The sequence below is a fragment of the Ischnura elegans genome, chromosome 2 (genome assembly GCF_921293095.1).
Source record: "Ischnura elegans chromosome 2, ioIscEleg1.1, whole genome shotgun sequence".
NCBI classification, from domain to species: domain Eukaryota; kingdom Metazoa; phylum Arthropoda; class Insecta; order Odonata; family Coenagrionidae; genus Ischnura; species Ischnura elegans.
This window is the reverse complement of record NC_060247.1, coordinates 104,502,879-104,522,466: the sequence shown is the minus strand read 5'-3', so window position 1 is coordinate 104,522,466 and position 19,588 is coordinate 104,502,879.

Genomic DNA, 19,588 nt, shown 5'->3' with positions numbered 1-19,588 from the left:
AAGTGGAGGGGCGGGAGAACTTCACCCCCTGGACCTCCTTCCCCTCTACCCATCATCCCTCGCGATGATACCAACCCCTCATGCATGCTCGAGACCGCATCATCCTACGAAATGCTATCTAACATCAATGATGATTGAAAAAATACATATCGCCGAAGAAGATAGGATTTTCGTCTTTGGACTTTTTTTTACGCTTTATGACATTTGACTTTTTCCTTTGTTTTTGCGTTTTTTGCCCAGGTGTAACTTACATTACAATTTATCGACAACGATTTAATTTTAGATCATTTTTGCTGTCGTTGAATTTTCTAAAGTGTAGCAATTGATAGTAATGTACTATTTTTTAAGGTTAATGTTTACTTTCTTGGAAGGCAAGTTCAATAATGTCGTGTGAGCACGTGAAGATAGTCATAATAAACACACTATTTATTCAGCAGGGCATTGAAGACGAAGTGTTTCATTTCTCGCAATTAGGTATAATGGTGTTGCCATTGGACATTAGAAATACATACCTTCCATAGTGTCTCATCAATTTGGGCATGGCATTTTTTAATACTAGTATCTATAGAAAAATCATGAATCTTGACGACTTTTGAAAAGTGATCATAAATTTTTAAAGAGTGTAATATTGTCGCTTTAACAAAGTTTCAAGGAACTTTAATATCACATGAGGTATTTACGGCGAAATTAAATATTTATGCTAACTTACTAATATCGTGTAAATAACGCGAGAAAGTAATTGCTTCAAGTGAAACTGCCCGAAGACGAGAAAATCCGAAAACCAATGACAGCTGAAAAAAATTAGAGGCTTTGAACAATGAAAAGGGTAGTCACAGTGCCATGTGCTTTAAAAATAATAAGAGTAGCAATTTTATTGTTGATGGCCAAAGTCATCCATTGAAATAGTCATTCTAATGTATACTTCACTGGTAATTAAATAATTTTTTCCTCAGTTTCTCCTTTGTACCTCTGCTTAGTGATCTGCTCTTCCGAACCTTTGAGGGATGTCGTGAGGAAATGAACGATGTGCCTTATTTTTTTTACTACGTTTTATTAAACTCGATTTCTTGTTTTTCCTTCCGGGAAAAATCTTGCAATTCAAATTTCGACCACTTCCTGATTTACTAGAGCGCTGAAATTTTCAGGGTAGCTCAGAACTGGATGACAATGCAATGTTCTTACACTTTTAACAGATTTTGAAGAGAAACTCGAGTAATATTCAGAAATAACAATTACATACGGAGTCCTAAAAAAGGGCCACTTAGTGGAGGCGCTGCAATCACAGTAGGTGCAATAAAGTGTTTGTAAAGCGTTAAGAACATTTGTAAAATTTATATATTTTCTGTAGTTAATTTTTTTAAACTGTATTTTGGCATGAAGCAATTTCACGAAGTCACGACTCAAACTGTCCATTTTAAGATCATAATTTTTATTTGTAACTGAATGCAAATTTTAAAACGTGAGTGCCACTAAGCCCAGTTTTTCTGGTATACAATTAACTCGTCACCAAGTTTCCCTCACCCCCATGTACCCGCGTCTTCCGAGAATTGTCTCTCCACCCCTCCACTTTAGATGGGGGCTATCGTCTTCTTCCAACTCTGTGGAGTCACCTTCGATGACCTCTCCCCCTAGTCAGTATCTCTCATTTCCCCGCTATCTATCTCTCCCGCTTTTCGACGGCGTATGAGGTCCTCCTCGGGGACAGCTCCTTCCCTTCCACAAGGCGGCAGATCTCCCTCGTGCGAGCGGCGGGCGACGCGGCCGACTCCGTTCAAGGTCGGCCCCGTTTGTTTGGCTCCAGATGGGGAGAGAAGACTCGCTCAGAGTCATCGCGGGGGCGCACAGTGGTTCAAAATCGGAAAAAGCTGGTCGAAAGTCATTTTTTCAACTTTTTTGGAGGAATTTTTGAAGGTACTATTCGTATTCTACACTATCTGATCTATGATACTGGCTAGTACTACGACTATTTTGTGGCTCATTGTAGTTTGTATAAATGGTCAAACATGAGTCATCGGGGATAAAAACGCCTGACGCGTAAAATCACTCATTTTTAGAGAAGTTCACCTTCATATAAAGAAGGTTTCAGACAATTTATGAACTTTAAAAAAAATACAGAGCATAAATTGGTATCTTCGTGTACAACTACTAGTGATTTCTTATATTTCCATAGTTTTATAGTTGGAAATAAAAATGTTTAAACTGTATGCTATTTTTACTTGAATTTTTAAATATAAATAGCAAAATCGTTTTGGGCACCTCCGAGCCCCCCGGAAATTTTGACGCGAATTGAAAGTATATAGTCTACAGATTCTATATCAAAAGAAAAATCTTGCTACTATTTGCTACTTTGGCCTCAAGATGGTTTTATGTTGAACGGTGCAATGCGCTGCGGCGACAGCCGCCAGGCCGACCGGGCGGCGCGCCGCCCGGTGGCGGTATTGCTAGCACGAGAAGTTTTCCGAGGAAAGGTGCCAGGTTTATTTCATGTTATAGTGCTACTTGGTTTGCAATACGGGATCTATTTACACAAATTCATGAGTGGGGACAAAGTTTGAGTGTGTGCGAGTTATTTAGAGATATCCTTCGTGAATTTTTCGCTTTGAGTAATATTAAGTTCAGTCGGAAATTAGTCGAACTACGTGATCGATGGAAGGGATAAAAGGGACGAACATAAATATCCTTATTTGTGTGATATCCCATAGCCTTAGTCACAATATTCAGTAATTTAATTAAACTGGAAAAAAAATATTAAGAGAAAAAGTTAGAATGCCTAAATATTTGCTTTCAATCCTTGTACTTACCTCACCAAACAACTTGAAGGTCACTGATGCGACTTTCATCTACGCCTTGAGGGCATTGACCATATTGTATTTATTTTGAATTGTTAATCAAATTCATTAAAAAAATTAAAGTATCGAAGATTATGCATAAAAAATTTAACTTAGGCTGAACTGATAAAAATTGTATACGAACACAAATTACCGTTGCTTTAAAAACGGTCAACTTTAATTATTTATATAATTTATAAATAATATTAAATTTAACAAATAACAGTCACAGATATGAAAAAATACCTCGATTTATTTGATGCGTATCAATCTTCACCTTGAATGAATAATTGAATACAATATCTATTTTTAATATTTAATTGTTTAAATAATAGGCTATTTAAAAACAATAATATCAAAGATACAACAAAAATAACTTCAAATTCGTATTCAGCGGACAAAATTCTTCTAAATAGCTTCTTCATAATACAACAGTGACTACGAATAAGAGCGGTAATAATTTCGACCACCTTTTTTCGATTTTGAACCACTGTGGGGCGCTTGAACTCGGTATGAGTGTACAGCGTAGTACAGGAGTTCCTCAACCCCTAGTCGGACATGATAAATTAGATACGCGGGTTTAAATCTGTTCTTTGGCCCGATGCACAGTGGTCCGAAATCAGAGATCGCTGGACAGAAGTCCAAATTGGCTTCTTTTTTCGATAGAAACTTGAAACATAGCATAAATACTCATATATGATTATCGATTATGGATTTATATGACGTTGTACCATTGTAATGTATACAACGGTACAACGCACAGTGGGCTAGAATCGAAAAAAGCTGGCCAAAACCTCAAAATCGATTTTTTTGAGCTAGGAAATTGAAACTTCGCATACACATTCCCAAATAAATTGTGCATAACTACCCAGATTATTTTGGTCCTGTGTTTTCACTTTAACAATATATGTGAGGTCAAAGCTGAGCAAATTTAGCGAAAAACGACCACCCTCGATTTTTTCTGAAAATTGCCGACTTTATCCTCGTGCACTGGTTTTATAAATAGTTTTATCGACAAAACTGTTATACCATTTTAATTGACACTTCTTATTCTTTCATTTGAAGGGTTTTTAAAGATTTTGTTTCATCAATAACCATAGATACATAACAAAATGGCGGAGCCTGTTTTCAACCCATTTTTTCACATAAACGTAGAAAAAAAGTAGACATTATCACCGGCTTACACTAAGTAACTTATATCACGTCGTTCTTTGAAGCGTCTATATTGTGAATCTAAAGTCAAACCTTGCACCAATTTGCAACCCCGACTTTTAAATAGTTTTTTCGAACGCACGGACGACTCCGGTTCTGGCCGGTGGCGGCGGAGAGTACGGCGACGCGGCAAGCGGGTGGATGCAATATGGTCTCATTCACTTTTATGTGTGGATAACAGATATATTAGTGACAGAAAATAATCACCAGAAAGTAAAATTTATAAATATTGCTACGAATGACTCTCATTATGCAATCGCTGGGCACTGCAAGAGGTGCACTGAAAGGTTTCTTTCTTTGAGTGCATTCCATGGAAAATGGACTTAAATCGCGTGCTTAAAGTGGGGAAACGGACTCTTTTACTAACTAATAAACTTTTTAACAATAACAGATAATATATTCCTTAAACGTGATGTAAAATGGCTCAATACAGTACTTGATTTTGCCGAAATTTGCCAAATCAAGTACTGTCTTGATGCTTGAAGAGTTCATTATTCTTATCCAGTAAGGTTATTTAATTTATATTCTTGATTTAAAGCAATTAATAACTATTCCTTATGCAGCACAATTTACATGTTGCTCTAGTTTAGCCAGTGCAGATGGACGTCAATTCATGTTTTCAGGGTTGTATCGAGAGAACGACTAGGAGGAAAACGAATGCAAAAGGAAGATACAGTGACCATCCTCGGAGACAAGAACTCTTGCCAAGTGGATAAAATGCAACCCCGAGTATTATGTTATGTCAGATTAAGAGGCCCTCTCACTAAGTAATTGTGTCCATGCAGCTCACAAAATTTCGGTGCAAGGGTCTTCGAAAATCTGAAATGCCAGGGATATAATATTAACCCCAGCGATGAGAGAGTGACGCGAGTATATGATTTCATTTACCCGAGTGAAATTATTGTAGCAGAGGTTATATAAGAAGTTTCCAAAAATGGTTCTGCATCTTACTGCGACTCGAATCTTAACGTACATTTCCACAGATCCAAGTTTCGCGTCGCATGTAAAGTGCACTTAAATTTGCAAACACGGCTTTCACAGCAGTTAGGACATGCGCAATATAATCACACGTGGGAACGAGGGCCTATGTCTCATGAATTATTGCTCGTGAGCACCTTTGTGCCTTCTTGTTTAGGTAAAAAATGCTGTTCATTAGGCCAAGCATGAAACAGGCACGAGTATTCAAAAGTCATCACAATTATTCTAGATTTCCTCTCCAAATAATTTAATTTTCTCTCTCTCACACTGACGCTTTAAATACAATTATGGTATGCCACCAACCGTACATAAGGTCTTCATTCAAGGAGCTGACATTGCAAAAGAGTCCATTCTTAATTGCGACAACTGACAGGGGAAGCGATATAGGCACGGTATAAGGACGTGAGAAAGTTCCGTGAACGGTTGACTAGAAAAATGGCACGAGTGGCCACAAATAGGGATTTATTCCGAAGACAACTCCTAATGTCATAACTGATAACGACAAAAATTACGCCAATTAAACTGGAGGAAACACACAGCTTGCCGAAAAATGTAATGGATCTGTTTTTGAAAAAGGAAAACAATGCTTTAGCTCAGACAGTGAAAGTGATAAAAACTCGTCAGATAGTGAATGAAAAACAGTAACCTTATATTGCTGACAGTGATAATTGCAGTATGTTAGTTGGGAAAAGGGTAATTTGTGTTGCTTTTGTTTATGTTATGTTTGTATGGTAAAATATTTCTGAAAAATAACCATTTTGTCAGCAGCGCAGTTTAATAAGAATAATGACGTTGATATATAGGTAAGAGATTTAAAGTACCCGGTCAAAAGAAATATCGTGTATTTTACTCAATAAAAATCATACCACCGCAACACCACCTGATTAAATTCAAAGATTTTCGGAGAAAAACGAGATCAATCGTATTTTTCAAAAATTGTTCAGAATTGGGCCAATGTATCTCAGCAACAGATCAAAATTTTATAACATGCCATATAAACCCATATTTTATAATCATTTATGAGAATATACGCTAAATTTAAAGTCTCCATCTCAAATAAAGCCGCTTTGAACTTTTGTCCGGCGATTTCCGACTTCGTAACACTGTGTGCCACAGGGTCGATTCAAATAACTCAGGCAATGTTGCTCAACATTTTAAATTATCCTGAAGTTTTTTAATTGGTTACCGACAAGTAGACAATCACAAAATACTTTTCGAAAAAAATTTACAAGTCATACCCTTTTTTGGGCAGCCATTTTTTCAAAGGGCGGTTGAGCAAATTTTAATGAAAAACGTGGTTTGCTTAAAGTTTAATTTCGAAGCTATTTTAAAAGATATCGGAATAATTTAAAAACCAGTGTTTTTGGCATAAAATGGAATTTAGGAAACGATTTTTTAAATGTTCGATCATAACAGACAGTTAGTCAAAATATTTCCGTAAAAACTCGGGAAAAAATAGTCAATACTAACTTTTTAACACCATAAAATTTTATGAAGGAACGAAGCTCGCTAATATAATGTTATTTCTGAGTTGAATACTTATAAAACTAATTGCATTATAAGTTTTAGTACTAAGAATACACTTCTTTTTTTGCGCGCGCACTGAGGGGGATTATACAAAATTCCTGGCCAAAATCCCAAACTTGAAAACATTTTGGATTTTTTTGCTATTGCTACCTGAAGCTGGGTAAACTGAGACGGTATTAGCACGGTTACCATCTCTAATTATAGTTTCACTGATTGTGGACAGCTACCTCTTCCGAAGAGTTTTTATAGCAGAGTGTGTTTTGGGAGAACAGAACAGAAAGTTCGAGTGCTTAATTTCCGGAGAAACTGAACTCCAAGTGGATGAAGTCGCAATGGATTCAATGTCTGGATATTTTTAAGTAAACCTGCGATGCCATAGTGCACATTTGCAGATAATGAGTTAGTTAAATAGAAATGTAATCGGCTTTCAAAAATCTCCGCAGCGCGACGATGAGGTGAGAGCGATCAGTTTATTGTCAATATTGACTACATAATATTATCAATGGTGAAGAATGATATTGAAAATTTTTTAATTTGATGATCATATCATAACGAATATAGGTAGTAAAATGGTAAAAAAATAACATTTGTATGATCCACAAATATTTATTTTATGTTACTCTAGCAAATGTTAACTTTGTAGATAATCCTGACTAATTTTGCAAGGAATTGGTTGAACATTTTCAGGAGGAAGTCTAATATTGTCGCTAAAACAAAGATTCATAAACCTACCTTTTTAAAGATCACGTGATGTATTTATTGCGAAACTAGATATTTATGCACATTTACTAATATCGAGTAAATAATTGTGTCACTAATTGCTTCAAGTGGGAACGCCCGAAGACTAGGGGAATCTATATGCCAATGGAAGGTGAAAAAATTAGTATCACCTGAGGAAGTCGGGTCTTTGGTCCTCCACTTTTTTTACGCATTACAACATTTGATTAATATTCATAAGGTTTGGCTAAGAATTCCAATTTACTGCCATTATGATAGCTTAGTTGTTCGTGAAATTTGGATTGCTCTTCTTACCGGCGACGCGAGTGGAGACTTTAACGAACCATTATAAATCCACGATGTGTAACAGCAATTTAAGAAACAGACTGGAGAATCCCCCTATAACCTCGGCTGTAGCGGAGGTTTCGCGCTCCGCTTTAACCGACTTCTTGCATATCCGTGCCGAATGGAGGATTTGTGCTCTTCGGATTGAGGACTGCTCCAAGATTTATGAGTTAATGATATCGAGTTAAATTTAGATTCTAATTTATCAATTAAATTCTTCACACGAAAACGCTATTTGGCTACGACTCAACTTTAAGTTTCCTTCGAAACTTTAAATGTTATCATTAAAAGAAACGAAAAACTAGAAGAGCATAACAGAAAAGGATAACAGCAAGAAGAAAATATTGCAGAATGCCCTCTCAAGTTATAATAATAAAAAAATAGCTGTCACATTACCTACATTCATTCAATAAAAAACAATCATTTTGTAAATAACATGCATAAGTCGAAATCTTAGTATAATCAATAAATGTAAAATTCGGTGTTTCAAAAACAAATCCTCCAATATTACCTACACTCAATATTTAGTTATGTAACCAATTCTTTTCCATGTGTTTTAATATCTCTATTATCTGCTGTATGATCTGATACAGATCCGTAAAGATATACTTTCTTCAGACAATGTATTTTTTTTATTTGCTAGAAGCAAATTTCCGCCCTTTTTATCGAAACTTTTTGGTATATTTTTATTGAATATTTTCTCTATTCGACCTTATAAAATATTTACCATCCTTAAAACGCTCTATTCTGATATTGCCGTAGAGGGTCTACTATTTTCCCGCCATTGTAATACTCCTGCATCACTGTGCGTCGGCAGCACTCTCGTCACGGTCTCCAGGGTGACCGAAGATGAAGAGGGGAGGAGGGATGCCCGTCACTGCCGTCAGACCATCTCTTGGGTGACGTGGATGCGTTCGTTGGCAAGGCGATGTTTTCCAATCGCACAGATGATATCAGGACCGGAGATCAGCAGCTTTTTGCCGTTTGTACCCAATCTTCCCAGCTCAATGGGAGCGGCAGCGGTTATCGTTCGAGCACACTCGTGACTGGGGTCATTTTTGCAATAAAGTTCTCCTTCCGTTGATTCAGGAGACGAGTTTATCATTTTCACATTGACTTGTGGATGGAGAGGAACGAAACCTCTGCTTGAATCTCTCACTAAATACCACTCCTTGGAATCAAATTCAATCAAATAAAATATCCTAATTTCAACAAAAATCTCTCTCCGGCGATCCTTTTTAATAACTTATTTATTAATTTCAATTACCCTCGAAAACAGCACACTGAGGCTTTCCGAATAGGCTTCCATGATAATTTTTGACGATAGGCAGCATTTCTTCCGGGTGTCCTTCCGCGGTTATCCATTTTGCTGGACAACATTTCGCCAACGTTTCAGTTGGCTTCCTCAGGTCCACTGAAGTGTCAATTAGGGAGGCAATTGAAATCGCCAAAACACCCAAAAGTTTCAACCGTGACGACGGCTACACTCTCGCCAGCGCGTGGAAACGGGTCTTCAAAGATGTCGACCAAATCAGGGCACACCTCCAATAAATAGGCGCCAAACAGGATGTATATAAAGAGGAAAAAAATTCTGCATCAATCACGTCAGTGGATCCGAGGAAGCCAATTGGAAAGTTGGCGAAATATTGTCCAGTAAAATTAGATAAACGCGGAAGGAAACCCGGAAGAATCGCTGCCTAGCACACTGAGGCATTTACGAGGTGAATTCAAGTTCTAAATAAGGCTTCCGATTTTTTTCTAACAGGCTGCTCACCCGAAAACCATAAAACCGGTGTTACGTACTTCTCAACGTATTCTCCCGGCAGACGTTCACTTTTTTCACCATGATTCCATGGCCGAGGCGAAGGCTTCCTAAGGAGTCTGTTTTGACCACTGGAAAATCGGCTAGATTGTTTTGATTTGTTGTCACTTAATGTTCTGCTTTCACATACCCATTATAACCCAATTTTGCCCCTAAACGGCATTGTTGGACACATTCGTCTAGTTATTTTTAATGAGGGAACTTATTGTAGAAGTTCGCAGATACGCAACATGAGCTGGGCAAGTCGGCGTCAACGAGTCTCAAAGGTGAACCAGTGGCTGATGAAACTGAAAATGATATTGCTGACGAATGGCTTGGATTCAAAGAGTGTTTTTATGAATCCTCGGGCCTCAATGGAGTCCATTTTAGTCTCCACTTCGCACTCTTTTCCAAATAACGAAAGCCAGCACCTCTACGACACACAATTCCGTTCCGTATCCTATCTTCTGAGTGTGGTGTTTGTCGCCATAGTGACTTAAATAATAGATTGCTATGAAATTACCTAAATTCGAGAAGGCTCTGTAGATAAACTTATCTCTAATTGTGAAATATGATAAATGATTTCAAAAATTACTGTAGTGAGGGGGAATTGCGGACTGCGTCAGTCAGAGGAATCGGTCAGAAGGAAATAATGTGAGATGAATAAAGTACTCCTTAGGGCCTTTATGTGAGTTGTAATTACCGTTCATCAAATATCAGCGTAACACAGTGAGTCAAATTATCCATGTTTTATCTATGTATTAACCTAATGTTAACCCTATAGTATAATATGATATAATTTATATAACAAAAATTATATAAAAACATTGCAACGGGCTTGAGGCATAAGCTTTAAAAAAATTAGAATGTCCACGAAAACTTCAAATATTTTAGTTCAGAAAAAGTAGACAATGAAAAAACAAGAAGATTTTGATCTATTGAGTTTTAGAATCCTGAATTCATTCATGTAACTTTTAATAGAAAGATTGACATTATTCTAATCCATTTTGAAGGGAAATCATGGCAAATATTTTTCTCTCAATGCTATGGAAGGCAATTTCCTAGCAAATTGTTCATTTCTTGTGAACTATCCATTACTGAGAATTGAATCTCTGTTTTTCCCATGCGTTGAACTCCATTTGTGCTTTAATTTTGAATGATTTCCAAGAAAATCATGCGTTAACCACTCCCAATCAGTATTTTTACATAGTATATGTTAAAAAAACTCAATTCAGTCACTAGCTATGTCTTCTAATGTAAGCCTTAAAATAAACATTTGACAATATTGACGATTCGAAATCTCGTCAACACATCGTTGAATTTTGGATAAGAATTAGAGAATATTTTAATTTTAGTTTCTGTACCATTGTGGTGGTTTATGTACTCCAGAGACCCATAGAAATTCAAAGGCATAACTTGCCTTTGCCCTACGCTCAGGCGGGACTCGAACCTGGGACTCCTGGAATAAACTTGTGGTCTCCGACCCTACCCACGATAGACAAAGATATTTTACTATTTACGTATGCTTTACGTATTTTCAAATCGCTTTCGTCCTTAGAGATATTATTTACCCTTAAGATAAGTCTTAACCAATGTTGTTGCCTGGGGAAAAATAGATTGTTATGACTTCCATCACAATCGCCAATAACACTTTGATTGCTATTTATGCAATATTTCTAATCGTTATATTTTCAAATAGTTCAAGGAGTACTCAACTTAATTCCGGATTGAGCTTGCGCAATAGCTTTTATCTATCTTCCAAAGTGCTTGCTCATCTAGCAGAGACCGTTTACGCGATCACTCCGATGGACTTCCTTGAAAATCAAATCAAAGAGCATGACGCAAGAGATAATAGGATCCTAATGCATACTTTGCATGTCACGTACCCGCTGCACTACGAGTCATCCTGTTGTAACCTGGAATCATAATATTAGCTATCATAACATCTTCATCACATTAATAGGAATATTCGGGGTATAGCCTCCCATAGTCTATAAAATAAATGAAGGTAGATAAATATATCATAGTGTCAATTTAACTGTATTAATGCAATTACATCGATGTTATGATGCATTGATCAATCATAGAAATGCAATTGTTTTTTTATTGATATTTTGTTATTTTTGAATGAATTAATTTAAACTTTATTTTTCCACAGAATATTTTATTAAAACACGACCATGTTTTCGGCGTTTGACGTCACCTTCTGGTAATGTCGTAGTCGTTCTAGTAATGCATTTCTCTAGCGATGATTTTCGCATTTTCAAAGTCCACATTGTGAGTTGGTCCTTCCCATACGTGCTCAGCAACAGGGAGGAGGGCCAATACCACTCCCGAACCAGTGATTAATCCCCAGTAACGCTGAAGAGGCGCAAGCCTAGACCAGCTTCACGAGCTATTTTTTTTGTTGTTTTCGTCGTTATTTCAAATCTTATGTACATGTTTGCTCGTGAAATAAACAATTTTTGAACTTGAACTGCATCAAACACTTCGAACCTGAAGACGCCAGCTGCAGCGCCGGCGAAACTTTCGTCATGAAGATGAAGTGACGCGGAGGTCAACCCGAAAACCTTGATACGCATGCTGCACCACCCCGCGAAAGTCTCCATCAATACGCCTGCTGGAATCCTGGCGAACCTATCGTCACCCTGAGACAAACAATGCGGCAATAACCCGAAAGATGGAGAGGCCACCTTTTGGTGACGAAGATGACGTTGACCATCGAAACTATAGTCGCTTGTTAATAAAAATGAATTGTTTAGAAATAGAGAGTTTAAATTAATTCATACAAAATGTTTAGCAAATTCCTCAAAGTATGCCGGAAACCACCAACCTTATTAATAGTTGTACGTTGTTCCCAGTGAAATGTAAGCTCGCTTTTAATCTAGCGTTTAGTTTATTCTATTTTAAAGAAAGAGAACCACATACAGTATTATCTGCTACTTTAACAATAATTACATTTACAAAAACAAATGGGCAACAAGAATCTGCAGGTACAGCCTACTTCGGTGACAGATAGAATAGGGAAAGGCTTATGAAGGATTTAAGTGGAAATGGAAAGGGGTCGATGTGTGGAGGGAGTGAGTTCAACACAGAAGTAATGCGGTAGAAAAACGAACGTTTAGCAAGTGAAAGTCTAGGAATGGGCATGTGGATTAGGGGATGAGAGCTGGTAGGAGGGCGGGGTGGAACTTTAAAATTGATAAAAGAGAGCAATGCAGGGCAGTCGATGGTGGAATTGAGAATCTTATAAATAAGTTTTAAATCAGCTGTGAGCCTATGGGTAGTGAGATTAGGGATGAAGAGGGAGGAGAGAATAGCATTAGTGGACATGTTGCGTAAATGCAGTAATCTATATTTTACTATTTTGGCAATGAAATTGCTGACACAGTCCAGGGATGAGAGGTTAGTTTGTGAAGAGATAGATCAGATGAGACAAGAGTAGGTAATAATTGTAAAAATAATAGAGGAAAAAAAAGTTCGAAGTGCTTGGGGGTCCTTAATTTCAGTGAAAAGTATTCTTCAGTTAAGTTTACTAAAAGTTTCATTATTCTTCATAAGTATCCTATGATAATTGCAGTAACACAGCCGAAAGTATTTTGGCTGTTAAACCACTCACTCCTCATCGAATTGGTTTTATAAATGGATATATTGAGAAGAAAGGTAATATAATTCCCGCAGGAATGGCAACGTGGTAGTATCAGATAGAATCAGATTACGACGGACACTCATGCTACTAAGAGACCATGTTTAAATATGAATTTAAATTTAAGTGTAAATACAGTATGAAATAGGAATATGTATTGAAATTATAAACATAAAAATGCTTGTTCTCCTGGTGTATAAATGAATTCCTTCATTTCCAACTCATTAAAAAAATTATATTATTTGTTATTTTCGTAAGAAAATACATTGAAGCTGCAATTAGCTTTAAAAGTCTTCTATCGCTATTACTAAACTAATTTTTTTACAGAGAATCTTAGTTTTATAAAAGTTATATGCCATTAAAGTTCATTTATATTGATAGAAATATTGATCGGTGACTCTTAATGAAATATCCTCAGTGAAAAATTTAGTGATTTAAGTCTGGCTTTATTCCCTACACTCAGGCTGTATGCCCACGACCTCGAAGTCTTTTGGCATTGTATGTAGGCATTTCTATCATATTCCTCTAAATCTACAAAAAATTTGCGTTGGAAGAATATTATATTGTGGAGGAGGATGGGTAACGGTATCGGGTGGAGCACCTATGATACTCATTTCGGGAATGAAGATTCGAAACCTACTTTTTCTAGCTACTACTAGCTCAAGGCAAACATATTTTTCTATGTGAAATTTTCGGAATATTTCTTACCTTGCAGGTGACAGGTGGAAAAAGTAGGAAACCTTCTCTCCTAACAGACTTTTATGCTTTCCAGATAAGTCGTAAAGAAGCCAAACTGACCCAGAATTTCAAATACCTGTCACTTTTCAATTCCATGGACCAAATATTACGTCGGTGAATGATTGAAAATACTTGAAGAGATGTCTAGGTTATAGGGAGGATGGTCAAATATTTCCCAAACACGCTCGAAAGACATATTGACAGAGTACTGTGAGGGCAGTCTTTGACATGCAATAACATGACCTCAGATGTTGGAAGACCAAGATGTTTGTTTTGGATGCCTCTACTGAGATTTATCAAAGCTTCGTAGTAGACTCTAGACGTGATGGTCGTAACACGTTCTGTAGTATATGGAGCATTTTCATCATCTCAATACCGTAAAGGATATTTTTACGGGACTACGCAGGTAAACACTGAAGATTTGGAAGCTATGATTTTAGCTTTCATTTTTTAAGCAATTGAAAACAGTCTGGCACAAAGGATAGTATTTTAAAACCATATCGTATTTATAGGTTCTATGGAAACGAATAAATAAGATCAATATACTGTCAAACTAACAGATATGGGACAGTCGAGAGTATAGGTGTTCGTTGTAATGGTTCTAATGGAACAGTATAATTGTAATAAAATCTTGGACCTTGTACATGCAGTAATACGTTCATTTGTATTTCCAGGGTGGCGGCGGGTTAAAGTGTCGCTTGTAAAACTGAAAGTTGCGGGTTCGAGTCCCGTCTGGGTAGGTTGCCTTTATTCAGAGCTTGGATATGCTTGTAAGTTTAATTGTTGAATGTTATGAAAACCCCGATGCTATGGCCAAATTGTGCTGTTAGTGGTGGTATAGTAATACATAAAATAAAAATATGTTTGAAATTCCATCCTACTTTCTGCACCGTCATGGTTCTTTTTGCTTTGCTTTTCTCAGCCTTTCTTGTCGAGCAACTGCCCCTCCAACACATTTCACAAGAATTTATTAGATTAGAACTTTGATGAAGCCTTTCGAGGCTCATGATGCATGCATAAATTCATCCTCTTCCCCCTTCGAGACTTAGGACTCCTAACTATTTCCATCCTCCAATCCTCCCAAATGAAATAGACAAAAGCAAATGTCGTCAGCTATTACTTTTTATCATGCATAGGAGATCATCAGTGGATCACATAACTTTGAGCCAAAAATCCTGGCGTATTACACGGCTTGCATCAGCTTGTCTTATTTAATGACCTATCAATTAAACCTTCTTCCTCCAATTCTTTCATCATTGTCTTAATTTCTTTCCAAAGCTCTGCTTAGGTCAAGTGAATTTGTACGCAATCAAATGTTAGGCTCAAATATATACACTAAATTTGCCACGAAAAAATCATTTGGCTCAGCCGGGGCTCAAACCTTGATATCCCGAATTTCGGTAGGTAAGTTATGCTACCAGTTACACCACCAAGTCATCTTCTTCCAAAGTGAATCTCAGATTGGATTAAATGAACAAGGTGTTGACATTTAATCCTATACTGGCGCAGGGGACGGAGTTCGTGCTTACTAAGACACTGTCGGAGAAGAAAACTCACTTTGTCGCTAATCCGCAACGAAAGTTTTTCAAAGCATTGCATTGGACATGTGACTTTGTACGCAGTCACGCGCACAGGTGTTAAAAAAAAAGTCATATACACTAAGGATGAGGTTCCCGGGTAAGCTAAATGCTTTTCTTCATGGCGAATTTCACCCTTGTATATTATTTTCTTTCCCTCAGTGTCTCTTCACTGCTCCCAGTTCATCTTGTTTTTGAAATCTTCCTCATGATGCACATTTTGCATCGTCTCCAACTGTAATGTCCCATGTACAGTTTTCATATCAAAGAGAACGTTAGCAGCATACAACCCTCTTTGAGAAACTTTTTTCAAGCCATGTTTTCTTTTTCATTGGCCTTCTTTGCCAAATATATTTTCTTTTCAATACAGAGCATCAATTTTTCGACAAATTAAACTTCAGTGGTAGATAATCTCTTCAATTGGCTTTACTATCAATTCCCCTTATCATTGTATTTAAACTTTAGGATTTACTTTTCAATGCAGAGCGTCAATTTTTCGTCAAATTAAACTTCAGTGGTAAAAAATCTCCTCAGATTTGGAAGCTAAGTGTGATGCTTTGATTTTTTGAGCAATTGAAAATGGTGTGACATAGAGTATAGTATTTTGAAACCATAATGTATTTTCATGTGCTATGGAAACGATAAAATAAGAGAAATATACATAAATAGTCAAGCTAATAACTATAGGATAGTCGATAGAATAGGAGTTCGTTATAGTGATTCTAACAGAACATTATGGTTATAACAGAACAATTAATTTAACAATGGACGGTTCAACGTATGTATTTAGTTAGTTAAACGCGTGATGCAAACGGTTTTTTTACTTTAAAAAATTGTTGATAAAAATTATTGAATGAAGTGAACGTGATGAACAACCTCACGCCACCAATGCGCGAGAAAATATCAAGTGAAAGAGAAATTAATATCGCTAACTTATGAAAACAAAATGTACGAATGCACAAAAATATTTCGTAATGCATAGGCACACGGAGAATATTATTTAGAGCATATCTGAAATTAGTGTATGAATGTATGGAACGTAGGTCATCATTGTGAACTTGCCAATTAACGTTTTTGATTACGTATAAATAAATGTCCCTTTTCCCTTTACGATTTTCTTATTCAAATACCAGAGACTATAATGTTTCTTTTCCCTCCTATCGTTTGGAATTGGAAGGACGTGATGATCTCTGCTTTGACCTCATTAAAGAAAAAAGGGATTGAGTTGGAGTCTGACCATCGATAATGCCTCTAAGATAACACCGCATTTATCGTCAGCTCAAGTTTCGTCCACATCTGGTGGTGGCTGGTCAGTCGAAGAAATTACTTTTATTGTGGTCAGGAGTGCATAAGTGCACGACGATATGGACCACATCCAACAGTTATCTTAATTTTTCCATGCCCACAGAAATTACTGACGTAAATTATGGAGGCTTGATAAGTTAGTTATGTAACCACGCGATTGAACTAAGCATTTTTAACAATGTACTCGAACGTTTTCTTAGAATCAAGTGCACTTAGATGATGATATCTTGTTTTTTTTGTCTTATAGGTAGGGTATAAATTAGAGGCCAAAAGATACAAAAATCCAAAAGATATTAAAATCTCTTAATGTCAATTGAAGAAGTATGATCGTGGCATCGATCGTATGCACTTTGATGAGTTTTTTCGAGCGTTAAGTTGCGCTTCATGAGCAATAAAATCAATTGAATGAGCGATTACACTGAGTCCAAATTAAATTGGGATACGAATAAAGTCATAAAATGAGAGTGAATCCTCAATCACACGACCGTTTTTTCTCCGTCCCTTCCGAGGGATAGCTCCAATGATAGCGGAAAATATGACTGTTTCAAGAAATCATTTTCCGTGATGGCTTGAGGGATAGAAATCCCATCCCTTTTTCCATCACTCGACCAGCCCTTTTATTCGTTGATTAAACCATCGCTGGTACCGCCATTCAGCCAATCAGAAGGCACGGACGCTGACAGCTATTGTAACGAAATGCTTTGTTTTTAATTGAATGATATGTGGGTCGTTCAATAAGTCTTAAGAAAAAGGTATAGAAACAAATTATATGCCATCATTTTTTTTATATTTTTTTCATTGTAGTCTTCTTTCAGCCATATAAAAGTTTTAAGCATTTTTCCAAGCATGTTAAGCTGTCCAAAAAGAAGAATTTCGGGATCTCCCCAAAATTGGCACTGGTTTGGGCGATGACCTCCTTAGATGTTAACCTTTTTCCGCCAAGCCATTTCTTCAAGTAACGAAATTATTGAAAGTCACCGGAGGCCAAAACTGGTGAATACGGTGAATTTAGTAACAATTGAAACTTTAATTCTGCTATTGAATTGAATTGGCTATTGAATCTGAACAGGTGTTCAACCGTGCATTGCCTTGTTGAAGAAAGAAAATTTTCTTCTTCAAGTGAGGGGGCTTTTCATGATTTCTACCATCAACCGATCCAATAACGATACATAATACTCTCCTGTTATTGTTTTTCCCTTTTCCAATTAATCGATGTAGATAATTCCGCATGCATTCCAAAATATCGTTGCCATGACTTGGCCGGCCCGTTACACCAACTTGGCCTGCTTTGGAGCCTGTTCATCTTCAAAATTCCATTGTTGTACCTGTTATTTGATCTCAGTAATGTATTGATGAATCCATATTTCATCAAAAGTTATGCATTGATGCGGAAAATCCTCGGGATTGCTAAGGAAAAGCGCCAAAACAGCCTTTCAGTTGACTACACGATTGCGTTAATTCTCTGATGTGAGAAAACGCGGCAGCAATCTTGCCGATATTTTTTTCACGCTCAAATTTTCGTGCAAAATTAAAGAAATTGTGCAAAGAAATGTGCCTGTGGCCTTGCCTATATCGCGCAATTTGAATCGTCCACCACTCAAAACCATATCGTGGATTTTGCCAATCATTTTGGGGAGTAGACACTTCCACAGAGCGTCCGGAGGAATGTTCATTTATTTTAGATGTACGGCAATGTTTTAATTCATTTACTCAATTGTAAATATTTCCAACCCTGGAGCATATCTTCCGTAATCTTCATTTAAGTTATCTTTGATATCTTTTGGCTTTAACCCTTTCAAAAACAGTGTTTTATCACCACACAAAACTTAATTTTATCAATTTTTATGAACAAATGAAAGTTGTTCGCTACAATCGGCAGCAACGATGAAACTATGGAATGGAAACAGCTGAAACTGAACAGCTGACTAGTCACGAATGCTTTCTAGTCAACATTGATTTTTGATTCTAAAAGAGATATTTTTCGGAGATTCTAAGGACTTATTGAACGACCCTCGTAGTAGTGACAGAGTAAGAGATGGAAAAAAGGAACGGTGGGAATGACCGAGTGATTCTGAAATTTTTCGATCGAGCGATCATTATTTAGGTTCTTGAAAACTGTTCCCTGGAGATATCGCTCTGAGGGATGGAAAAAATAATCGTGTGATTTAGGATTAAGTAATATCGTGGATGAGGCGTGGATTGGCGGATCAGTGAATAGAGCGTCTGATAATTGATCGATATATGGCCTTCTCAAATATAGATTTAGTGTCTAAATATTCCCAGATAAAATATTCACCAAATTATATTATTGTTGGTGGAATTTTTATGAAAATTTCTTTTAAAATTCATCGATCTAATAGGAGAATAATTTGTGAATTTCAAACGGCATCGGTTATATTAGTATACGTCTTCTTGTCGACGGTCTAATGAGTGAATATGCTTCAACCCAGCAAAGGGTTTGATGAAATAACTTGGAAATTTCTGATTATACGAGGGACGTTTTTTTCAAGCTCCGATGGGCCATGAACAGAAGACGAAATGATTGATTAAACATTATTTCACTCGTAAGTATTGAGCACACTTGTGGTGTCCTTTCGACATCATCGCCTTGGCGATTGAGGAATTGGTTGTGCCTGTGGACAAGCTTTCCTATTCCGTATTCGTAGGATGCTGCCGTCAATGACTTTCAACGAATTTTGCCTTTGTCCTGAAGCTCATCGCCTGTTTGAATACGCTTCCCTCCTAGCCACATCTTCATTTCAGAGTAAAAATGGAAGTCACACGGCACTGGCATTGTACGGTGGGTGATCGAAAATGTCCCATTGAAATTGCCCACAGTTGGGTTACATCAGTGCTGAGATGACGGTCGTTGTCATGGATCAGAGAACTTCCAGAAGTCAGCACGTCTCTTCTT